Source organism: Stegostoma tigrinum, unplaced genomic scaffold, assembly GCF_030684315.1.
Source record: "Stegostoma tigrinum isolate sSteTig4 unplaced genomic scaffold, sSteTig4.hap1 scaffold_109, whole genome shotgun sequence".
NCBI classification, from domain to species: domain Eukaryota; kingdom Metazoa; phylum Chordata; class Chondrichthyes; order Orectolobiformes; family Stegostomatidae; genus Stegostoma; species Stegostoma tigrinum.
Genome location: NW_026728060.1, coordinates 22,380 through 47,497, shown reverse-complemented (window position 1 = coordinate 47,497; position 25,118 = coordinate 22,380). Strand labels below are relative to the sequence as shown.

Sequence of the window (25,118 nt, the reverse complement as noted above, 5' to 3'; positions counted from 1 at the left end):
CTGTTATAATTTCAGATAATTTTTAAAGGGCTCTTTTTGACCTTTGAAGCAGGGGGTGTACAAACACTATCACAGGCTCGAACTCACAACCACTTGTTTCTGAGACCAGTGCTCTGACCACTGAGCTGTGCAGCCAGGCACAAGACATGGAAAGAGGGTCTCATGTATTGGAAATAACAAAAGAATAGATAACTGGAGACTATTATATATCAAGACGTAACAAAACCGAAACAGAGCAGAGGGGCATCATGTGCAGAAGGTTGGGAGAATGCAAGGCCGAATCAGACAGTGTCCTGAGTGCCATAAACTGATCTTTCCTGCTGGTCCAGTGATTACGATTCAGTGCCTTCACTGTCGTAGCCTGTTCATGGTTATCATTTAAAGTAATAAATCTGAAATACTGACTGATCTTGAGAAGGAGAATTATGTCATTGATCAGTCAAAATCGATTCACTCCATGTTACAGTTCCACAGCAGCAATGCCAGCTGAAACTGCCTGGCATGCAATCAGTTTAAAACAAGAATAGAGGGGAGGTCAGGAAAAGTGAAGTGCCATGGTAGTTTGTGAGAGGTGACTGGAGGCCAAGTGGAGCCAGGTTCAATGTGGGTGTTGAAGACCAGTCTTCACTGTTACCCTGGCATACAGATCACATTGGATCAATCACACAAGGATCCTCCTTTGTGTGTTGTCCTTTGCACATCACAACTCGGGTCAGTGCCTTGAGGGGCTCGGATAATTTTAATTTTGAACATCAGCCGGCAGCAAAATGACATGACAAACTTTCCCTAATATCAGTACACCCGGATAATGAAGGCCATCAGTTTAACTGGGACAACATAACCGTAGTAGTGCAATCCAAACATAGCCACACATGGGAATTCCTAGAGGCATGGTTCTCAATCCATAATGCAGTCGGCATACAAATAGAATTGGACCCCATATGCAACCCATACAGAACAGAATGCGAAATGACACAAGTTGCCGGAACAGACCGGGCAGTATAAATTTCAAGTGGAGGAGAACAACATCGCTTCTTCGGAAGTCTCACTCATGACGTTACCTTGCGTGGTGACGAAAAGTCTGAACGAAAACAAGCCAGCTGGGCGAGCAAGTTTACAACTTTACTTGTTATCTTTACCGTTTAATGTGTGGCTCAGTGTCAGTCTTATACACACAGTGTTCTACCCGCTTCTCCTGCTGTACACAAGGTTTCCCAGCAAAAGGCAGCTTTGTGTGGAACACATGCAGTTTCTCCTGACAATAGGTACTGTTGCCATGAGCTGGGATATGAAATATACAATGAGCTGAAGTAGCCCCACACTCAAGTTACTCATTTACCTTTTACTTTCAATTTTCAATTTCCAAAACCCAGCAATCCATTCACTTAAGCTGCTGGGAACCTGACAAAAACAGCGTTGGCCAGACATTCCTCTTCGGGAGTGTCTGTCAATTTGCAAGGGTAGAAAAGCTGTCAACTTCACTCGAGTGAGAGAGGATACAATATTCCAAACTTCCAATTCAAAATCAGATGCCGTATCAATTACACCACTGGCTCCACACGTCTTGCTGCAGCTTTCATCCTGTCGATTGCGATGTAATCAGGGATACTGGCGGAAAACCCATTTGCAAGGTGAATATCCTGCAAAATAATCACTGTCGCTGCCGCACTTCAACGTTCTCCACTTTGTGAAGCGGTGAATGTCACTGGCAAACGAAACACATTAGCCCTCACATGCCTGGCTGTCACCTGTTTCTTTGCCACCTGTTTCTCTGCTGGAACTTGCCATTGCTTTGTTCACAGTCACTGCAAAGTTCTGCCTTGCATTTTTTTTTATTAAATTATCTCCTCCCAACTTAAAAACATTCCCTAGTCTTGAAATCTCCCATCCTTGGGAAATGACGACCACAATTCATACTATCTACATGTCTCATTATTTTATGAACTTCTAACAGGCCGCCTCTCAACCTCCTAAGCACCAGCAAGAAAAGTCAAAGTCTATCCAACCTTTCTTTATAAATCAAAGCTTCCATACCAGGCAACATCCTGGTAAACCTCTTCTTAACGCTCGCCAGCTTCATGATATGCCTCCTGTAATTGTGTGACAGAAACCGCACATTGTATTCCAGAAGAGGTCTCATCAACATCCTGTGCAACCTCAATATGACTTCCCAACTCCTAAACTGAAACAATTGAGCAATGAAGGCTGCCGTGCCAAAAGACTGTTTAACCACTGTCTAAATGGGATGGAAACTTCAAATAATCATGTACCTGGATCCCCTAAGTCCATGAGTAGGCACCTTAACAGTGAGAGAAAGTCTGAGGGAGGATGAGGAATAGTTTTGAATTTCTTTGACCTCACATCTGAAGAAATTTATTGTACACATGCAGCTGAATAAGTTCAACAATTCATACTCCGTGAAGAACTATAAATGAACCTGAAGATTTTTCAATTAAAAAGTAAAGTTAGACCCTCTCGAGTCAGAAGGAAGCCATCGCTGTTCTGTTTCTGAACTTCTCTTACCCAACAGGTTCTGCAACATGTCCATATGAAGATGGATAAGGGAGAACCAGTGGATGTAGTGTACCTGGACTTTCAGAAAGCCTTTGATAAAGTCCCACATAGGAGATTGGTGAATAAAATTAGGGCACATGGTACTGGGGGCAAAATACTGAGTTGGATTGAAAATTGGCTGGCTGACAGGAAGCAAAATGTAGTGATAAATGGGTCCCTTTCAGAATGGCAGGCAGTGACCAATGGGGTACCACAAGGTTCAGTGCTGGGACCGCAGCTGTTTACGATATATATTAATGATATAGACGAAGGCATTAGAAGTAATATCAGCAAATTTGCTGATGACACAAAATTGGGTGGCAGTGTGAAATGTGAGGAGGATGTTATGAGAATACAGGGTGAGTTGGACAAGCTAGGTGAGTGGACGGATACGTGGCAGATGCAGTTTAATGTGGATAAACGTGTGGTTATACACTTTGGTGGCAAGAACAGGAAGGCAGATTACTATCTCAATGCAGTCAAGTTCGGTAAAAGGGAAGTACAACGAGATCTAGGTGTTCTTGTACATCAGTCAATGAAAGCAAGCATGCACGTACAGCAAGCAGTGAAGAAAGCTAATAGCATGCTGGCCTCATAACAAAAGGAATTGAGTACAGGAGCAAAGAGGACCTTCTGCAGCTGTACAGGGCCCTGGTGAGACCGCACCTGGAGTATTGTGTGCTGCTTTGGTCTCCAAATTTGAGGAAGGACATTCTGGCTATTCAGGGAGTGCAGCGTAGGTTCACGAGCTCAACTCCTGGAATGGCGTCCGGGACTATCATATGTTGAAAGATTGGAGCGACTGGGCTTGTATACACTTGAGTTTACAAGGATGAGAGGGGATCTGATTGAGGCGTATAAGATTATTAAGGGATTGGACACTCTGGAGGCAGGAAGCATGTTTCCGCTGATGGGTGAGTCCAGAACAGAAGACACAGTTTAAAAATAAGGGGTAGGCCATTTAGAGCAGAGTTGAGGAAAAACTTCTTCACCCAGAGAGCGATGGATATATGGAATGCACTGCCCCAGAAGGCAGTGGAGGCCAACTCTCTGGATACTTTCAAGAAAGAGATAGATAGAGCACTTAAAGATAGTGGAATCAAGGGTTATGAGGATAAGGCAGGAACAGGATACTGATTGTGGATGATCAGCCATGATCGTAATGAATGGTGGTGCTGGCTCGAAGGGTCGAATGGCCTACTCCAGCACCTATTGTCTATTCATTCACCATATCCAGATACATGAACGTTGGATCACTCTCCAAAGGTATCAGTACTATTGCCAATCCTCAGTTACATCTGGAGAACTTGATGTTTGACCTTTCTGAACCAGTGCAGGTCATGTGGTGAAGTCGCACTTGCAATGCTATTAGGTAAGGAGTTACCAAATGATCGTGAAGGATTAGTGATGTTTTCCAAAAGAACAATTTAAATGTTTTCACATATTTGATTCAATCCAATGGTCTGACATATTACACAAGGTTGTCACAAAACAATATTTGATACCAGGTACTTATTAGGACAAGTGACCCAAAACTGGCCAAAGAAGTAGGTTTCAAGGAATATCCTGAACAAACAAGGGGACTTTGAAAACCACGGATGTTTAGGGAGTAAATTCAAGAGCTTATGGCCTTAGGAACTGAAAACATGAAAAAGGTGGGAGTTAAAACCAGAAATCCACAGGAGGTTGGAAGTCAGGGAGAACAAATGTCTTGAAGGAAAAAGCAAAAGGACAGTAGATGCTTGAAAGTTGTAACACAAGCAGAAATTGATGTAAAACTCAGCTTATCTGGCAGTGCTTGTGGAGAGAGAGAGCAGCATTACTGTTTTGTGTCCAGTGACCCTTCTTCAGATATATCTCAGAGGGGTTTGCAGCTGGACGGACTATCAAACGAAAGTGGTGTGATGCCAAAATTTCAAAATAAGGATATGAATTTCAAAACCTTGGTGCTTTGCCACTCAGAAAATGTTTATGTTAGTGAGCACAGAATGGCAAAACTTGAAGATGTTAAAATCGGTGAAAATAAACACATGGGCAGCAGATTTTTGGATCAGTTCAAGATTTCAGGGAAGTAGTATTAAGAAGCCGGCCGGGAGTGTGTTTGGGGAGTTAAGTCGAGAGGTAGCAAAGGAATGGATGAGAGTTTCAGCAGCAGATGACCTGAGATGCTGTTGAGGTTGAAATTGTATGTGGTCTTTGTGATAATGAGTGTGGGGGTGAGTAATGTGGTTAGAAGCTCATCTTGGGGTGAAATATTGCACCCTGACTGTGACCAGTGTGTTACCTGCCAGTTACCAGGGGCAGGGATGGAGTCAGTGGCGAGGGAGTAGAATTTTGCTCCCAGCCTGGATTGACATTTTTCATTGTCTATTTAAATGTGATCTATACCCCTTTTCAAACAAGAACGGACTTGGCAGCAGAACTAATTGGTGAACCAACTGTCAGCTTTATTGAGACAAAGTGTGGAGTTTATCTGTTATGAAGTAAACTACAGTGACAAACTCAGATAGCTACTTACAGTTGAATGTGGATTATACTGCTTAAGTCAATAACTAGGCAGTAGAGCAGTGAAACAACTTATTGGAGTTTCTGCAGCCGCGGTCTTCAAACTTTTTCTTGTGTTGGGCTTTTATCTTCTGATTCTCGTTGCTTTCCATTGCACAGACCTTTCTTGAGAATCTCTTTTCTGCTTGTTCTTTTTTGATTAACCTCCCTCTCTGCCCAATCACAGTTCATATGAACAACACTCACCTCACTTCACCACGTGATGTTCTTCATATTCATAATTATTCCCTTTACATCTTACCTGAGGACTGCTAGACCTGTATTTATTACCCTTATTTCACCGCTATTTCTCTATTGGCTGACAGAGCGGTATCAAGAGTACCTTTAGCTTTGAGCTGCAGGAAGCCTTTTCAATCGCGACTTATTAAAAAATAACAAAAGAACTGGGATGTTGTCAATCAGGAACAAAAGCAAAGTTGCTGGAAAAGCTCAGCAGATCTGGCAGCATCTGTGAAGGTAAAAAGACAGATCCAGTTTTCAGTCTCATTCGTCTCAAAATGAAACATTGCGACGACGTTCATTTGCTTCGAACAATAACACAAAGCACTGCGCATGCTCCAGCTCACAGTGAAGTCTGGCTGATTGATGTCAGTGCGCGACCAATAGGAGCACAGGTGTGCCGTGCATGACCGGACGGATGTCGCCCAATCAGAATGAAGGGAGGGCGGGATCAGTGAAAACCACGTGATCATCCACGAGTGCGGTGCAGAGTCGCTGAGATAACCGGAACGGCAGATGCTGGAGAATCCGAGATAACACGGTGTGCAGCTGGATGTACACAGCAGGTCAAGCAGCATCAGAGGAGCAGGAAAGCTGACGTTTCGGGCCTAGATCCCTCGCTGAGACCAAGATTTGTGCAATTGAGGTAAGAGCAGGCCACAGTAAAGAAAGCAAAACGGTAGAAAGCTGGAGGGAAGTGATATTCGTATGGGTTTGGAAGTTTTACAAACAGTTAGTGCACGTCGGAAAACACACCCATTTGAAACTCCCAGACTCACGTTTGCAGAAAACAAATCAACGCCTCCGATGGCGATAGGCCCGTGTGATCGTCACCATCTTTATTGGGGGCAGTGATCCGCGGGGCGCATGCGCGACAGCTTTGAAACTTTAAAAGGGCCGGGGGTGAAGCTGGAGGAACACAACAGGACAGGCAGCATCAGAGAAACAGGAAAACTGACGTATTCGGGCCCACACCCTTCAGAAATGGGGGAGGGGAAGGGGATGCTGAAACAAACAGGGAGAGAGTGGGAGACAAGTGGAGAGGAGACAGACAAGTTAGAGGTGGGGATGGAGCAGGTAAAGGTGAGTGTAGGTGGGGAGGGGATGGGTCAGTCTATGGAGGACCAACAAGTCAAAGGGGTGGGATGAGGTTAGCAAGTAGGAAATGGGGGTGTGGCTTGAGATGGGAGGAGGGGATAGGTGAGAGGAAGAGCAGGTTAGGGAGGTGGGGATGAGCAATTGTTTATTGCGAACTGAGTGTAGGTGTTCTGTAAAGCGGTCCCCAAGCCTCTGCTTGGTTTCCCTGATGTAGAGGAGGCCAGAACGGGTGCAGCGGTGCAGTATACCACATTAGCACCTGCATACCCCATACAGATGGCCTCAAAGCCCTACGCTATTTCCTGTCCTGCAGGTCTGACCAGTTCCCCTCCACTGACGCCATTATGTGCTTCGGTGAACTCGTCCCACTGCCTACAGACAAAGGGGGTGGCCATGGGTACCTGCATGGGCCCAAGCTTTGCCTGCCTCTTTGTTGGAACAATCCCTCTTCCGTACCTCTTCCTCCAGTACATGGATGACTGTATCGGCGCTGCCTCGTGCTCCTATGAGGAGCTCGAACAGTTCGCCCACTTCACCAACACCTTCCACCCCAACCTTAAGTTCACCTGGACCATCTCTAACCACCTCTCTCACCTTCCTGGTCCTCTATTTCCATCTTGGGGAACAATCTCAAAACCGATATATATTTCAAGCCCACTGACTCCCACAGCTACCTAGAATACACCACCTCCCACCTGTCAAGTTTGTTTTCGGAGACCCTCACGGACGTGCTGCAATAACAAGACACTGACCTGTTTAGAAAAACACCAATCATTTTCTTACCAAGCAAGTACAAGCTGTGAAGAATCACTGTACTCAACCCGGCACACAGTGCAAAGTCTCACAAGGAGTTCTCTCCGGACAGTCCCTGCTTTTTATACTTTACAAAAGACATGATACAGAAAACGATTTCACAACCTCCAATGACATGATACATAAAACAATTACTACAACAGACAAAAACAGGATACCAAGCAATTATTACATCGATAACATAAAAGACCAGGATATAGTATCGATTGCTTGTGAAGTAGCTGCTCATGGCAGGAGGTGATTTTGAGTTGTTGTCCGGGACAGATTGTGATTTCAAGTTGCCAGTATGTCTGGCTAGGACAAAGTCAGTGCCCTGGCCCCTTAGTCAGCGACAGAAGTTACATGCTTTAGAGGTTTCACACCTTTACAAAATTTCCCCAACTAACCCTATTTGATACAGATTGATTCTAATTTCAGTTCAGTCAGGAAACTTAAGACAGTGTCTGCATGCCGATGTGTGAGAAGATAAGGAGTTACAAAAGCTTTACACTGAATTCCTAGCTGGGCAGGAAGCTTCAGGGCAGTGTCTGCATACCGATGTGAGTAGATAAAAGACTTTACTTCTATAAATCAAAGTCTCTGTATAGGAATCAAATGCAGATGAAAGACTTTGATTTCTATACTTCTTTAAATTAATGGGATGTTATCACATTAACATCTCACACCCACCCACCGTCCTGCAAAAATGCCATCTCCTATTCCCAATTGCTTCACCTCTGCCGCATCTGCTCCCAGGATTCCACTCCCGTACATCTATGATGCCCTTGTTTTTCAAGGACCGCAACTCCACTCCCCACCTCCCCACCAGAGTGGTCAAGAACACCCTTGACCGTGTCTCCTGCATTTTTCTACAACTCCTCCCTCGCACCCTGTCCCTGCAATAACAACTGAAAAAGAATCCCCCTCATCCTCACATACCACTCCACCAATCTCCGGATCGAACACGTCATCCTCTGACACTTCCGCCATCAGCAATCCGACCTCACCATCAAAGACATTTTTCCCTCCCCACCCTTGCTTGCCTTCCGGAGAGACCAGTCTCTCCGTGACTCCCTTGTCCGCTCCACACTGCCCTCCAACCCCACTACTCCCAGCACCTTCCCCTGCAACCAAAGGAAGTGCTACACTTGCCTCCACACCTCCTCCCTCTTTTCCCCCCCCCCCCCATCCCAGGCCCCAAGAAGACTTTCTACATCGAGCAGATGTTCACCTTCACATCTGCCAATGTGGTATACTGCATCCCCTCTACCCGTTGTGGCCTCCTCTACATTGCGGAAACCAAGCGGAGGCTTGGGGACTGCTTTGCAGAACACCTACGCTCAGTTTCCAAGAAACAACTGCATCTCCCAGTCACGAACCATTTCAACTCCCCATCCCATTCCTCAGATGACATGTCCATCCTGGGCCACCTGCAGTGCCACAATGATGCCACCCAAGGGTTGCAGGAACAGCAACACATATTCTGCCTGGGAACCCTGCAGCCCAATGGTGTCCATGTGGATTTCAGAAGCCTCAATCTCCCCTCCCCCAACTGCATCCCAAAACTAGCCCAGCTTGTCCCTCCCTCCCTAACCTGTTCTTCCTCTCTCCTATCGCCTCCTCCCACCTCAAGCTGCACCCCTATTTCCTGCTTACTAACTTCATCCCACCCCCTTGACCTGTCTGTCCTCCCTGGACTGACCTATCACCTCCCTACCTCCCCACCTCTCCTCATCTTTACCTGCTCCATGCCCGCCTCTTTAACTTGTCTGTCTCCTCTCCAAATATCTTTTCTCTCCATCTTTGATCTGTCTCCCCCTCTCTCCCTATTTCGTTCAGAATCCTCTTCCCCTCCCCCATTTCTGATGAAGTGTCCAGGCCCAAAACGTCAGCTTTCCTGCTCCGAAGATGCTCCTTGGCCTGCTGTGTTCATCCAGCTCCACACCTTGTTATCTTGGATTCTCCAGCATCTGCAGTTCCTATTATCTCTTATCCAAGAGAAATGTTTGTTTCTTATGGATTTTTTTTCCCAGACTGTTGGATCATAGCAGCTCACACTGCTCTTACTCACTTCTGTGCTCCCTGATCACCTTTGTCGGTGTCTAATCTCTTCAGTCTCTAATGATGGATAGATTTGATCTCTGTAGTATTTTACTGTAATTTCCTTGTACCTTTTTTGTAAATAAATTTTCCACTGCTGCCCACCCCCTGACCATGTGCTGCTCTCTTACCAGATTAATTTTTGAATGGTATCTTTCACAGTCAGGAAATATTTTCCCAGAAAGAGAGTGTATTTTTCTTCCATTTCAGACCACCAAATTCTACAGCGTTTTTATCTGTGTCATTCATTTTGCACTTCTGCAGCATTTACTGTGTGTTTCTCCTTCCACAGATACCAGCGATCGTTGCCAAAGCCCTGTCACCTGTGGAGAAGGTGATGTTTAACTTTCGTGTGCTACTGCAGTTTGTATGATAAAGGTGCTCTCACAATGCTCCATTTGAGAAGTTACAGATCATTCATCTAGCGATACTGAAGAGCTACTGAAGAGCTAATGGTGTATGTCCAAATCAACAAACTATTTGTATTTTTATCATGTTTTATAATTTCACAAAAATATTATCAACAAACTTTTGACGTAAGGCCATATTAGGTCAGGTGACCAAAAAGTTACCAAATCTACAGGTTTTCCTGACTCTCTCAAGGAAAGCAAACCTAAGAGGTTTATCAGGGGAATTCCAGATCACGTTTTCTGGCAACTTTAGAAACAGCCTCCAATAGTGAAGGGATGATTAAACGCATTGTTGGAGTCTGGAACTAAATGAGTTATCGAAGTCTTGAAGGTTGTTTGGTGCAGGGAGATAGGGCTCATCACAGCCAGGAATTAAATCACGGGTGAGAATTTTAAATTGTTGCTTATAAATAGGAGCCTTTGTGGTTCAGGGAGCACAGTAGTGATGGTGAACAGGTCTTGGTACAAATGAACTTGTGTGCAGCAGAATTTTAGGTATTCTTGAGATTGCAGGGATGTTGAATGTGGGAGGCCAACTGGCAGTGAATTTGGGTAGTTAAGTCTAGAGATAACACAGGAATAGATGAGAGGTTCAGCAGATGAGCTGAAACTAAGGTGTCACTGTCAGTCATTGTCACTGAAGTGGAAATAAGTGGTTTTTGTGCAGGGCTCTGCTGTTTACCCTCACCTCACCTCAGGAATTCAGCTGTTTGTGAATTTGCGGATCAAGTCTGTAATAAGATCAGGAACCGAGTGCCCACCATGGCCCAAACTGGGTGTCACTGAGCAGGTTACTGCTGAGTAAGTGCTGCTTAATACTGCTGTGACAACACCTTCTATCACTTTACTGATGATAGAGAGTAGATTGCTTGAGGGGAAATTGGTCGGGTTCGATTTTCAATGTTTTTGTGCTGAACAGACCTGGGCAGTTTCCCAAATTGTTAGTAGATGCCAGCGCTGTAGCAGGACTGAAATAGTTTGGCTTGGATGCTAGCAAGCTGTAGAGCACTAGTCAGAGTGTTGCCAGGGCCCATAACCTTTGCACTGTTCATTCATTTCTTTAATATTATGTGAAATGAATCAAATTGGATGAAAACTCACATCTCTGATGTTGGGGACCTCTGGAGAAGGCTGAGTTGGATCATCCAGTTGGCACTTCTGGCTGAAGATTGCTGCAGACTTGTCTTTTGCATGGATAGGTTGGGCTCCTGTGTCGGGTAAAGATGGGGATTTTTGGCATTCTTCCTCCAGTGAGTTGTTTAATTGTCCATCACTGTTCACGACTGGGTGTGGCAGAACTGCAGAGCTTGCATCTGATCTATTGGTTATGGGGTGGCTTAGCTCTAACTCTTGCTGCTTATGCTATTTGGCATGCAGATAGTCCTGTTTGGTTTTACCAGGTTGGCACCTTATTTTTTAGGTATGCCTGGTGCTGCCCTTGGCGTGCCCTCCAATACTCTCCGTTCAACCAGTGTTGGTCCCCTGGATCAATGGCAATGGCTGTCTGTAGGATATGCTGGGCCATGAGGTTACAGATTGTGCTGGAGAAGGTCTGCTACTGTTGCAGTCTCTCTCAAAGCCTCATAGATATCTGGTTTTGAGCTCCTGTGTCTGTTCCAAGTCTGTCCCTTTTAGCCGAAGTTAGTGCCACCCAACGCAATGGGGGGTATTCTCAAGTTTAAGATGAGGCTTTGTCTCCACAGGACTGTGCGGTGGTTGCTGTTAACAATCCTGTCATGGACAGATGCCTCTGCAGCTGGGAAATTGGTGGTGATGAGATCAGCTATATTTTCCCCGTTTGGTGCGTCAGCACCTGCTGCAGTCCCAGCCAAGCAGCTTTGTCCTTCAGGACCCGACCAGCCTGATTGGTAATCCTCCTGCAAACTACTCCTGATGTGGACATTGAGTACATTTAGTGCTATTCACACTCGCAGTGCTTTCTCCAAGTGCTGTTCAACATGATGGAGTTTTTTGTTTCTTAAAATTCCCTCTTGGGATGTGGAAATCGCTGGCTGGACCAGCGTTTATTACCTGGAAGGCAGTTAAGAGTCAAGCACATCACTATGGGTTTGGAGTCACATGTCATCCAGACCAGGTAAGGATGGCACATTTCCGGAAAGGGCATAAGTGAACCAGATGGGTCTTTCCTGATAATTGGCAATGGTTTCATGGTCATCATGAGAATCTTAGTTCCAGATCATTATTTAATTCATGTTTCACCATCTGCCATGGCAGGATGCGAACCCAGGTCCCCAGAATGTTATCTGGGTCTCTGGATTAATAATCTAGCGATAATACTACTGCTGATTTATCAACCAAGGGAGGATGGTACATGGTAATCAGCAGGAGCCATGAGACTTCCAGGCGTCAGAGTCAATGTTGAGTACTCCCAGGTCAAATAATCTGGTCAGAATAGCACTGTGCTGTCACGTCTGCTGGGACAGGGCTTCACTAAGGACAATGATAGTGGTGTGTGTCATTGTTTGCCAGGTATGTTTCCATGAGTCTGACACTGTTCCTTGACTCGTCTTTGAAGCGGCTCTCCAAATTTTGCCACTAGCCCCCAGATATTATTAAGCAGGAGTTTGGGGGGCCGATAGGGCTGATTCTGCAGTTGTCTTTCCTAGTTCCCTGGTAGATGCCAAATGGGCCACCCAGCTTCATTCCTTTGTTGAAACTTTGCAGTGATTTGCAACTGAGTGGCTTGCTGAGGTTGGCAAATTTCTTTCCCCGAAGGACATTAGATTTTTTTTTCACTCTGTCATCAGCAATTGTTGCCATGGCAACCAGTTGATTCTTCCAGTTTTTTTTTATTGAATTCAAATTCCACCATCTGCTGAGATAGGATTTGAACCTGGACTTCTGTTGTACATTTTAACATTCTGGATAAAAGTTAGTCATCAGGTTTGTTCACTCATTTTTAAATATCACTAACACAGGCATTGTTTCTTTGCAAAACACTGTCCATCATCCTGTCTCCTCCATCCTCCGCTCCAACAGCAAGTGAAGGAGACACATGCAGTTTCTATGTCACTAAGATTGAGACAATCCAATCAGCTGCCTCTGCTGCTTCCCTCTCTTCCACAAGCCCACCAAACCAAATTGCTTAGCATGTTGCTCCTCGTTTTAGGCTTAAACTTGCATCTTTGTCCAGTTTCATGTCAAGCCTTATCAGAGCTCATCTTAACACTTTGCCCTATTCTCACTAAACTACAAATATTCCAACTCTTATTTCTCCTCCTCCTCCTCCTCCCTGCCTCTTCCCCCATGCCAATTCACAGATATTGTTACTTGTTCTGTCTGTTTCTCTTTTCCGGTTATGTCCTTCTCACCCATTCTGTTTAAAACCAATGTTCGACCTCACCGTCATTGGAAAATCCCACTCCATCTCTCTTTCCTGTCTGAAATCCATGTCGTAAATGTCCCTCCAGGATCTATCCTTGGCCCATGCTGTTTCTCACCAACATACTTCCAGGAGGTGAGATCTTCCACAAGCACTGTGTTAACTTTCACATGTATTCTACAATGTTCAGATCTAACTCGTCTCCATCACTTTGCTCCACTGTTACTCAGTTATAAAACTGCTTATCATGCTTCCACTACTTGATTAGTTGAAATTTCCTCCAATAACACTTTGTGATAGTAAAACACATTGCCTTCAGTTATTATTACAAATTATTTTTCCTTACTATTGTACTGAATCCATCCCTCTCATTGGGAACTGTCTGAGGCTGAACTGCACCCTTCTCAATAATGCTGTCATATCTGGTCTCAAGATGAACATCTTACCGTACATTTCAATCACAAATGCCAGAAATTTCAATCTCTAAAATGCTCCTTCTCTCCACCTCACTCCAGCTCATTCGCGACTGAAACCCCTTTCCCATGTCTGTGTTGCCTTAAGCTTGACAATTCCAAAAGAGAACCCTCTCTTCTCTGCCTTATCGAGAATCTGCTCCCACGATGAGAAATATTTCCTCAGCATTTATCCTGTCAACTCCCTTGAGAATCCTCTATTTTTAATTAGAACATCTCTCATTCTTCAAAAAAATCTAGTTAGTATATTCCAGACCTGTTTCGTCTTAGCTTAAAACATAATCCCTCCAAACCAATGATCATCTTAGTTCATCTTCTTTGAAATGCCTCCAGTGAAGTTATATACTTGCTCAAATAAGTGGACCAAAAAAGCTGCTCACATTCTTCCAGATGTGGTCTTGCCAGCAAGTTGTACATTTGTCCTAAGACATGTATTCCAAACTCTTCTACTGCAAACACCTTGACATAAGGATAACATCCCATGACCCTTCCCGATTACCTGTTGCAACTGTATGCTCGCTTCATGCTTCCTGCACAATTATTCCTGAATCCCTTTTGTGTTGCAGTTTTCCACAGTTTTTACATTTTTAAATAACACTGTTCTTTGGTCATCTCAAAAATTAGCAACTTCACGTTTTCCCAAATTATACTCCATTTGCCGACTTGTCGCCCATTTATCAATATCTCTCCATAAACTCTAACCCTCATGGAACTTGACTGTTATCCCTTTTTATGAGATCCTTCCTCATTCTTCTCATCTTTTTGTTGGGAGCACTGGGCAACATGACACATACGTAATTGCTGCCTTTTTAAGGGGCGTTTTTTCAAATGACTGGGAGAAGCTTACTGCCCATTTCTCAGAATCGAGACAACTTGTTCATCAAGTTGCATTGGGCCGGAAAAGCTGATGTCTCATTGTGGCAGTGCAGCAGCACAGAAGGAAAGAAAAGGAAGCAAATCCTGCTGCCTGCATCTCACTAAATCTTGGCCATTCTTTGCCTTGTGTCAAACACCTGTTGTTCTGTTCAGTGACATGAAGCCCCAATGTGGAAATTCCTAGAAACCCAAATAGAAATCCCTCGAATCAGCTGCTGACTCCCACAAGGAATAATGTGCAGCAGGAACAATGCACAGTTACCCTCGGCCAGGAGGAGGGGATGTTGTGGATTCCTACTCTGACAGTGATGGATTTTATGAATTTGTGTTACAGGATATTACAAGTGGACTTTCAGGTAGGAAGCTCAATAATTGTAACACCAAACTCTGACAGAATTACTCAATTCAATCAGGACCTGGATATTCGCATTGTGTGTGAGTATTGTGTTCCTGCTCATTCCCATTTGCCATGTAAAATTTCTTTCTTATTACCCCATTCTCTCAATAGATCTTTCCTACGACTTTTAATATATGTCCTGTAGCCCTTTTTTATGGCCAGTTGAGTGTACATTTTGCCGTCCTAATGTTTATCTTTTGTAAACACCTCCTATCAAAGGTCCCCTCAAAATCCTTTGTTACAAGGAGATCAATCTTAGTTTCCCCAAGCACCTGATTACCCAATGACAGTTTGTTTCCTGTGTGTAAGGAACTCATCCGGATTGTGTTGGAACATTTTCCACTTCCCTGCATGAGTACAGCCCCAACAATATTAAAGAAAGGTAACATCCTCCAGATGAAGCAGTGTCAGAGTGGTGTCCCATCCACCACATGCAACATTCCCCTCTACACCACCGAGGCACAGTGGCATCACTATGCCTAAGGTAAAGTCACCATTGTCCTACCTGACCATAGGGCTGGTTTAACCTGAAGATTACTGCACCCCAGGCGAGGAGAGAGATTGAGAGGAAGTCCATCTATTGTAGATGGATATTCTCAATATGTACCAGAAATGTCTAAGTCACACAAAATTATAATAAAAACAGCCCTAACCATGCAACTAAAAACCCTCTCCCTACAAACCATTCTGTTAAATCTCCTCTGCCTCCGATCAGGCACCCTCCCGTCTTTCACAGTGTGTGGGGGATCTTTGGTTTGCACAGACTCAGCTCGTCTCTTTTCCTGTCTGTAATGTCATCATGCTGTGACAATGGCACTGAACCTCACTGTCTGTGAGGGTGGTAGGCACAGAGATCCTCATAGCGTTTAAGATATATATAGATGCACACTTGTGATGCCAATGCAGAGTCTATGGGCCAAGTTCTGGAAAATTAGATTAGAATAGTTAGGTGGTGGTTTTTAACTGGCACAGGCTGGATGGGCCACAAAGACTTTTTCTGTGCTGTAGACCTCCGAGACTCTTCACATAGGAGGATACCCAGCAATATGTCAAGTCATTTCAGAATATGAGATATTAGAACAAATGACTCATGATTGGTCAGTATTTTCGGGAGAAAAGTGAGGTATAGACGTAATGCGGTTTACCTCGAAATTCAGGGGCCTGAAGCCCAGGAAATTGAAAGTACCGCCATCAAGTGGATGTATAAAAATAAGGATTGTATTAGAGGAAAGAAATATCATTCTTGTATCATCCATTTGTGAGGCTGGACGATATTAGAGACAGGAAGGGTTCTGAGACCGGAGAAGATTCCAAAAATAGGGAAAAGTGAGCTTGGATGAGATTACAGAAATGGGGAAGATTGTGAGGCTGGAGGAGACCTCAGACAAAGGGAGGTTTGTGAGGCTGAAGACAATTATAGAGCTAAAGAAGTTTGTGGGCTGGAGGAGATTAGAGATGAGGTGGTTTGTGAGACTGGAGGAATCTGAATAGATGGTGTGAGTTATGTGGCTAGTGGGGGATTCCAACGATAGGCAGGTAGTGAGGCTGGGGAGGGATTCCAGAGATGTGAAGCGTGTTGAGGCTCGATGGTAATGCCTGCAGTAATGCAGGTAGTGAGGCTCGAGGGCATGATCAGGTGGGTAGTGAAGTTTGAGGTATGATTCCTGCAATCGGGAGGGTAGTGAGGCTCCAGGGTGGATTATCATCATAACAACACAGTGGTGTACTTACAGCACATGGAGTGCAGCAGTCATAGAAAGTACCACTTTCTCCAAATCCAATAAAAATGGGCAATCAATATTAGTTTGTGCAGGAAAGACCACATCCCATAAGTCAATTAAAATTATGGTGGGTCTCTGGCTTGGAGAGAGCTAACAGAAGCCGAGATAATTCTCCATTGTAGCAATGTTTGGTAACCGTAGAATACAACATTCAGCTAATTGGCAAATAATGCAGGGTGAAAATGTGAAGATTGTTTGTTTGACTCAGCAAGTTCCCAGGATCTGGAACAGTCTGAATGGTAGCTGGATGCAGATTTAGCAGTTATTCTCAGAAGAGAGTTGGGATTTGACTTTTCAAGGAATGATGGACAAATAGCGGGGGAATTGGGTCAGATTTGCAGCACCTCCCAGAGTGAGAGTGAAGCCTTTGACCGGGTTCCACGTGGTAGACTAATGAGTAAAGTTAGATCACACGAGATTCAGGAAGAGCTCGCTTATTGGAAGCGGAATTGGCTTAGTTGTCGGAGAGAATGTGGTGTTGGGGGATTTTTCAGAGTGGAGTTCTGTGACCAGTGTGTTCCACAGCAATCTGTGCAGGGGCCACTTTTGTTTCTCATTTATATTAATGATTTGGATGCGAATTTAAGGGACAAGATCAGTAAGTTTGCAGACGATACGAGAATTAGTGGTTAGTGAAGGTTATCTAAGATGACAGTGAGATCTTGATCAATTATGTCAATGGGTTGAGAAGTGGAGGATGAAGTTCAATTTGAATAAATGTGAGATATTGTATTTTGGTAAAATGAACAGGGTAGGACCAACAATTGATGGTTGCACCCAGGGTAGAGTTGTGAAACAGAGAAATGCTGAGATTCAGGTACATAATTCTTTGAAGTTTATGTAGACAAGTAGTCAGGGTGGTTAATATGTTGTTTAGCACACTTGCTTTCATTGCTCAGACCTCTGAGTCTCAGAGTTGGGATGTTATGTTGAGGTTGTATAGGACATTGAGGCTTCATTTGAGGTATTGTGTGCAGCTCTGGTTGCCCTGTTACAGGAAGGACATTATTATTGAACTGGAGACAGTTCAGAACAGACTTGCTGGGATGTTGCCAGGATTGGAGAGCTTGATTATCAAATAGACAGACAAAGCTAGGACTTTTCTCACTGGAGTATAATGGGTTAAGGAGTGACCTTAGAGGTTGATAAAATCATGAGGGCACAGATTATGCGAATAGCAAGGGTTTATTCCCAAGGTTGGGTGATTTCAAGACAAGGGGACATGTATGTAAGGTGAGAGGAGAAATACATATTTAAAAAGACATGGATTTTTTTATTTTTACGAACTTGTCCACGTGTGGAACAAACTCAGAGGAAGTGGCAGATACAGGTACAGTCACATTGTTTAAAAGACACTTGAATAGGGACATAGATAAGAGAGCTTTAGAGGAGTATATGCCAGATGCAGGCAGATGTGATCAGTTTACATATAAAACTTATACATTTCAAAATTCTAAATATGCATTAAATTGAAGTAAGGCCAACTTTGACATTATTGGGCAAGAACTTCCAAAAGATGATCGGGAGAGGTAATATGTAGGTCAAGGAATGCTTGGAAAGTGGGAGGCCCTCAAAACTAAAATAAGGAGAGCCAGGCACATGTTCCTGTTCACGTGAAGGGCAAGGCTGGTAAATGTAGGGGATACTGGCTGACTGGAGAAATTGAGGCTCTGGTCAAGAAAAAGAAGGCAGCACATGTTGGGTACTGACATCAGGATTTGGGTCAATCCTTCAAAGTATAGGGGCAGTAGGAGTATACTTGAGGGAAATCAGGACGGCAAAAAGGAGACATGAGCTATCTTTGGCAAATTGAGTTAAGGGGAATCCCAAGAGATTCTGAAACTTCATTTGGGACAAAAAAACAACAAGGGAAAAAATAGGGGCCCCTTTAAAGATCAACAAGGCTGTCTGTGTGGAACTGCAGGCTGAGATAGTGAATGAGTATTCGCATTAGTATTTACTGCAGAGAAGGATATGGCAGTGCGAGAGCTTGGAATCATAAATAATGAGTCGTGAGAAGTGTCTATATTACAGAGATCTAGGTGCTGGATGTCTTAAAATGCATAAAGGTGGATAGGTTCCTGGCACCTGATCAGGTGTTACCCACAAACTCTGGGAGAAGCTGGGGAAGTAATTGCTGGCCCCTTGCTGAGGTATTTGTATCACTGACACTAGTGAAGTGCCAGAAGGCCGGGTGGCTAATGTGGTGCCATTCTTTAAGGAAAAGCCAGAGGACCATCGACCGTTGAGCCTGATGTCAGTGGTGGGTAAATTGCTGGAGGGGATTCTGAGGGACAGGATTTGCATGTGGTTAGAGAAGCAAAGACTGATTAGGGATGGTAGACATGGCTTTGTGAGTAGGAAATCTTGTCTCACTAACTTGATTGAGTTTTTTGAAGAAGTGACAAAGAAGATTGAAGAAGGCAAAGCAGTGGACACTGTCTATTATGGACTTCAGCAAGGCATTCACCAAAGCTCCACATGACAGACTGGTTAGCAAGATTAGATCAAATGGAACCCAGGGAGAGTTAGCTATTTGAAACAAAATTGGCTTGAAGGTAGGAAACAGGATCATGGTGGGGGGCGGGGAGCGGGTTCAGTCTGGAAGACTATGAACAGCAGTGTGCTGCAAGGATTGGTGCTGGGTCCACTGCTTTTTTTATCATTGATGCAAATCATGTGGAATGAATATTGGAGGAATGGTTAGTAAGTTTGCAGATGACACTAAAATTATTGTTGTTGTAGTAGACAGCAAAGGAGTTTACTTCCCAAGTACAATGGGAACGTAATCAATGGGTTGATGGGCCAAGGAGTGATAGAAATACACTTAGTTCAGATAAATGTGAGCGATTTGCATTATGGCAATGACAAATCAGGGCAGGACTTAAACAGTTACTGATGAGGCCCTCGGGGCTGTTATGCAACAGAGACTCCTTGGGGTGCAGGTGCACAGTTCCTTGAAGGTGGATTGCAGGTACAGAAGGTAGTGAAGATGATATTTGCTGTGCTGGCATTTATTGGTCAGTGCATTGAGTGTAGGAGTTGGGAGGTCATGTTATAGGCTGAACAAGACATTGATTATGCTGCTTTTGGAATATTGTGTTCAGTTCTGGTCTCCCTGCTATAGGAATGATGCTGTTAAACTTGGCAGGGTGCAGAAAAGATTTATAAGGATGTTGCAGGAGGTGGAAGTTTTGAGATGTAGGGAGAGGTTGAATATGCTGGGGCTATTTTACCTGGAGCATTGAAGGCTGAGGGGTGACCTTATTAGAGGTTAATAAAATTATGGTGGGTGTAGGGTGAATGGCCAAGATTGTTTTCCCAGGTTAGGGAAGAACTAACCTGAATTAGAGACTAGAACTAATAACATTGGCTTAAGCTGAGAGGGAAAGTCTTTAAAAGGGAGCCAAAAGAACTGCAGATGCTGTAAATCTGAAAAGAAAACAAAGTTGCTGGAAAAGCTCAGCAGGTTTGGCAGCATCTGTGGAGGAGAGAAGAGTTTCGGGTTCTGAGGAAGGGTCACCGGTCCCGAAATGTTAACTTTTTTCCCCCTCCTCCACAGATGCCACCAGGCTTGCTGAGCTTTTCCAGCAAATTTCCTTTTTTTAAAGGGAAAGTGGGTGGTGCCTGTGCAGAATGAGGTGCCAGAGGAAGCTGGTACAGTTACAACATTTAAAAGGTATGTGAATAGGAAGCGTGTAGCAGAATATAGGTCAAATGCTTGCAAATGGGATTAGATTAATTTGGGATATCTGGTCAGCGTGGACAACTGGGACCAAAGGGATTGTTTTGTGCTGTACAACGCTGATGAAGCATTTTTTTTGTTTTCATTTCAGATTTCCACAATTTTACTTCTGCACTGCTCTTACTCTTTCAGAGGGATTGAAAGGTGGAGTTACAGATCTATACAATGACTGTCCTTCCTCGCTGGCTCTCCCAATTCTCTCTTTTGGTAGTTTGATGCAAACACTGACTGGATCCCTTACCTGGAGGATATTTATGAATGAATTTGTTCTAATGGTGATCCAGCATATTCCCCAAGTGTTGCTGCACACATGTCCAGAGAATTTCTCAGTTTCACAATCTGTGTCCTTCTGGTTTCTTACTTACTTTCTCTTTGAAAGTATAGTCTGCAGTTGGAGAATTTAAACAGGCCCACATCCAGGTCTGACGGTCACTTTGTTTATCACAACCCAATTTTCTCAGGATTTTGAACATTGAAGGAAAAAGCAGCACTCACATTGGGGAGAAATGCACATGGTGTGTGTGTTGAAGAGTCTGTGAAGATTCATCTGAAATGTCCAAACACCAGTGCAGTGACACTGGGAGACAGTGTGGAAATGTGCAGATTGCAGGAAGGAATTTCTTCATCCATCCCAGCTAGAAACTGACCACCAGAGTCACACTGGAGAGAGACCATTGACCTGTTCTGCGTGAGGGAAAGGCTTTGCTGACTCGAATTCCCCGCTGATACACCAGCGAGTTCACTCTGGGGAGAGACCTTTCATGAGCTCTGTGTGGGAAGGGATTCATTGTCATCCAAACTGTTAACACACCAGCGAGTTCGCAGACAACCACAGTTGAAGAACATTGCTGTCACTCTCACTATCAAATAAACCATGGTGTTGGGCTGTTTGTACAGATGTTACCGATACCTGCTCAATTAAAGGTGCTGGTATTGTGAATAAAATGTCACACTAACAGTTGTGTAAGGTAGAGCTTGGAAATAGTCACGTTGTCACAACACATCGACACATTCACACTGACTAAAGCCTATCCACCTGCATGATATGTGAAAAGGGATTTCCTGGTACATTCCTGGTTCCTGGTTAATGACCAGCAAATTTCTGAATAAGTTGATTGGTTTGAATATAGCTAACAGTAGAATCAAAAATAGTATCAGTGATAATGGGAACTGCAGATGCTGGAGAATCCAAGATAACAAAAAGTGTGGAGCTGGATGAACACAGCAGGCCAAGCAGCATCTCAGGAGCACAAAAGCTGACTTTTCGGGCCTAGAGAAGGGTCAAGGCCTGAAACGTCAGCTTTTGTGCTCCTGAGATGCTGCTTGGCCTGCTGTGTTCATCCAGCTCCACACTTTGTTATAGTCGATTCAAAAACCGTGTGTTTTGGGCTTGTTTCTGGAGATCATAGAATCCCTCCACTGTGGGAGCAGACCACTTAGCCCATCAAGTCCGCACTGACCTGACGAAGATTGTCTTACCCAGACACTGTCTGCGTGAGTTTCCTCCAGATGCTCTGGTTTCCTCCCACAGTCCAAAAATGTGCAAATTATGTAGATTCACTATGCTAAATTGCCCATAGTATCTTGTGTGCAAAATGCAGGGATAGGGTAGGGTGTGAGACTGGTTGGGATGCTCTTTGCAGGGTTGATATTGACTGAATGGCCATCTTCCACACTGTAGGAATTCTGTGATGATCTCGATGGCCCTTTATTTGTTAGATAGGTCTGCACACCTTTACAATGACAGATTCTGTTGCTCTCCCACAGACATTTGTTTATTGGAAACAATGTAATCTTTCAGTTTGTGGATAAAAATCAAAGGAATGTTTTAAATCCAAACATAGGATTGGGTTGAGTCATGTCCTATAATCCCTGATTTGCATTTTCCCCGTCGGCTATGAAACCTGGTGACCGCTGTGATTCTGCCTGGGAGCATTGCAGTCTCTTCAGCTCTTTACCTGGTGTCCATAGCAGTGATGGATCTCATGACGGAAACATAAACCAAAACATTGTGTGATTTCTAGTACATATTTTCTATTTAGTCTTCTGTCCATCACTTCCCTAGAGGCTGAGATACTGGTCTGGGGACCTAGGTGTGAATCCATCTGGAAATAAGAATGTGATGATGACTGTCAATCCATTGTCTTTGTTGGAAAAACCCATCTGTTCACCGATGGCCTACAGGGAAGGAAACTGCCATTCTTATCCAGTGATGTGATCATCCCATGAATGAATTTTTAAAAAAAATTAAAAACTCCTGCAAATACGTTAAACTGTCTTAATTTATTTGACAGCTGACAGTTCAAACTGCTTGATGGTCACTTTCTCTTTTGAGCAAGTTGTGGCCATTTCATAGTTGAAACCATAGTTATTCTCGTACAAACAGTGCATGCTCTGACATGCCACTTATGAACCAGACATCCACGTTGACCATATCCTGATGCTGTGTACCACGAAAGCAAAATTCTTCACCATCTTATCTACTTGTGTTGCAATTTCAGAGAGCTATGGACTTGAACCTCCCAAACTCCCGAACACTTTTTGAGAATTTCATCAAACTGACCTCCAATGGCAGGAATGGACAGGGTCAGCTTGGATTGATGATCATAATTCAGGCTCAACAAATCTGCTGGAGCATTTTGAAGATGTAACTGGTGACCATCTGCTGACTCGCCCTTGACTGACTGCTGGTAATAACAGTGATAAGCTGCATGGCTTATGCCTGCAGTAAACAGCCAGGCAAGACAGGAGCACTGTGAGACATTAGGTTCTAGTTGAGACATCAAAGTGCTAAAATGCCAGGGAAAGGCAGAGATATTGTGGCAGGCCCTAAGCAGAACATGCCTCAGGTGCTGAAAAGCATGTAGAGTTCTGACAGCAAGAATGTACTTTGTGGACAGGCAATTCTGCATCTTGATGTAACATTTTTATTTCACTCTGGCTCATTTTGCTAGATCTGCAAATATCTATTGGTCTGGCTAATTTGAGAATTGGCTTTCGGTGTAATATGCCACCTGACTTGGTCATTCGCAGTTGTGTTCCACATCAGTGAGTCAGTAATCTGATGAAACTCACAGGCCTCGACTTGAGAAAAATGAAGCAGTCACATGCACACCTGTTTGATTGGTTGCTCTTGCACTCACTTGAAAAACGTGCGTTGTATACACCATATCCTTTCCTGGCTCACAGTGTTCCCAAAATCTCTCGTTCAATACATCCAAGTCATCAACATCAAATTCAAAACTAGTGAACACTTTGATAGCATTTTTTTCTGAAATGCTATTTGTAGTGAGGTAGTGTTGGCAGGTGATTTTCTTTTACTTCTGATGTCATGTGTGAATATTCAGGGAGGGTGTTGGTGGGAAGGTGCAGCATGTACCAGGGATGAGGTGATAACTTTCAGAGCAAGTGCTGAACATGCAGAAAAGGAGAGATTAACGTTTACCTTGAAACAAGCATATTTAGAGAAAGTTGGGTGAAAGTACTGAGAGAAAGCATTTTAGTGGCACGGTGGCTCAGTGGTTCGCACTGCTGCCTCACAGCACTCGGACCCGGGTTCGATTCCAGCCTTGGGTGACTGCCTGTGTGGAGTTTGCACGTTTTCCACATGTCTGTGTGAGTTTCCTCCCACAGTCCAAAGATGTGCAGGTTAGTTGGATTGGCTGTGCTAAATTGCCTGTTGTATTCAGGGAGGGGTACATTAGGAAGGTTATAGTTCTGGCTGGGATGCTGTGAGGTATGGTGTGGACTTGTTGGGCTGAAGGGCCTGTTTCCACACTGTAGGAATTCCATGATTACGGTTCCAGAGCATTGAGCATATCCCAGCATTCTTCAAGGATTGTAGGAACTTCAAATGCTGGAGAATCTGAGATAACAAGGTGTTTACACCTCGGATTTCTCAAGTTTTGATCAGTCCGCTTTTAAAATTGGTTTAATAAGACTGCACCATTCCTGGGAACACTGCAATACCACAATAATGCATGGAGAAAGCTCATATTCCAACTCCCTGCTCCAAAAATCAGTTTAATATAGGGTCCCTAGGTAAAGGACATATAAGATATTACAGCTGAGAGAAACAAATGCTTTTTCAGCAGTGTCCTCTCCACATTGAAACCCAGGCCACGGTTCCACACATGTGATAGCCACTAACTCTGAACACTTGATATAACACACACTTGATCCTATTTTCCATCAGCCTGACTGTGTGCAAAGACTTGTAAATCACTGCTTACAGTTTTTACTGTTGTTCCCAAACTCCTGGACTTCTTAACCAGGGCAAACAAGTCAGTTTGCACCAGTGCTTTTTCATCACTTTTCTAGAAAAAAATCTTCGTAGTGAATGTAGGTCATCGGAAATGTACCAATCAGATGAGGTAGGGCGGAGCTGACGTCACCAACAAGCCTCATCAGCCAGCTCCATGACCAGCAGCGGGTCAGTGAGATTGCAGCAACAATCGGTGCAGAACCGCACACTCAGAGAATGTCCCAGCACAGAGGAAGGTGCTTCAGCCTGTCACTCTCTGCATCAGCTGTCTGTGTGGGTAACTTCACCAGTCCCACCCACCATGCTCTTCCCGATGCCCTGTAAATCTGTCATCATTCAACTCTCTCCTGAGGGCCATGAATGATTCTGCTTCCAGCACCCTCTCAGGCAGTGTACAGCCGGCAGGAAGGAACCACTCGCTGAAAATGGTGGATCTACCTCCCTTGATAAATGTGACTCTTTGTTACAAAAAAAAAGGCGAATCACCATCCCCTGCCCTCCA

At 44.1% G+C, this 25,118-nt stretch overlaps 1 protein-coding gene, 1 long non-coding RNA gene and 1 pseudogene across 4 annotated transcripts in view; 1 reads left to right on the top strand and 2 right to left on the bottom strand.

Moving 5' to 3' along the window:
* The window catches only part of LOC132207592 (ral guanine nucleotide dissociation stimulator-like 1), a 61,781-nt gene extending 55,616 nt beyond the window's left edge, over positions 1-6,165 (bottom strand). Inside the window, exon 1 of the mRNA XM_059643547.1 lies at positions 5,072-6,165. The gene's annotated coding sequence lies outside the window, so the exon portion shown is untranslated. The remainder of the gene's footprint in view (positions 1-5,071) is intronic.
* LOC132207593 (uncharacterized) lies at positions 5,790-22,625 on the top strand. Of its 3 annotated transcripts, none has more exons than XR_009443610.1 (4): positions 5,790-5,983; positions 9,620-9,661; positions 14,764-14,864; positions 20,444-22,625. It is a non-coding gene; the product is annotated as an uncharacterized LOC132207593 (long non-coding RNA). The 3 variants fall into 3 exon arrangements; XR_009443609.1 differs by having other exon boundaries at positions 9,620-9,705; XR_009443608.1 differs by having other exon boundaries at positions 9,620-9,784.
* Positions 22,626-24,287: 1,662 nt separating this feature from the next.
* LOC132207598 (U2 spliceosomal RNA) lies at positions 24,288-24,447 on the bottom strand (annotated as a pseudogene).
* Positions 24,448-25,118: the final 671 nt, after the last annotated feature.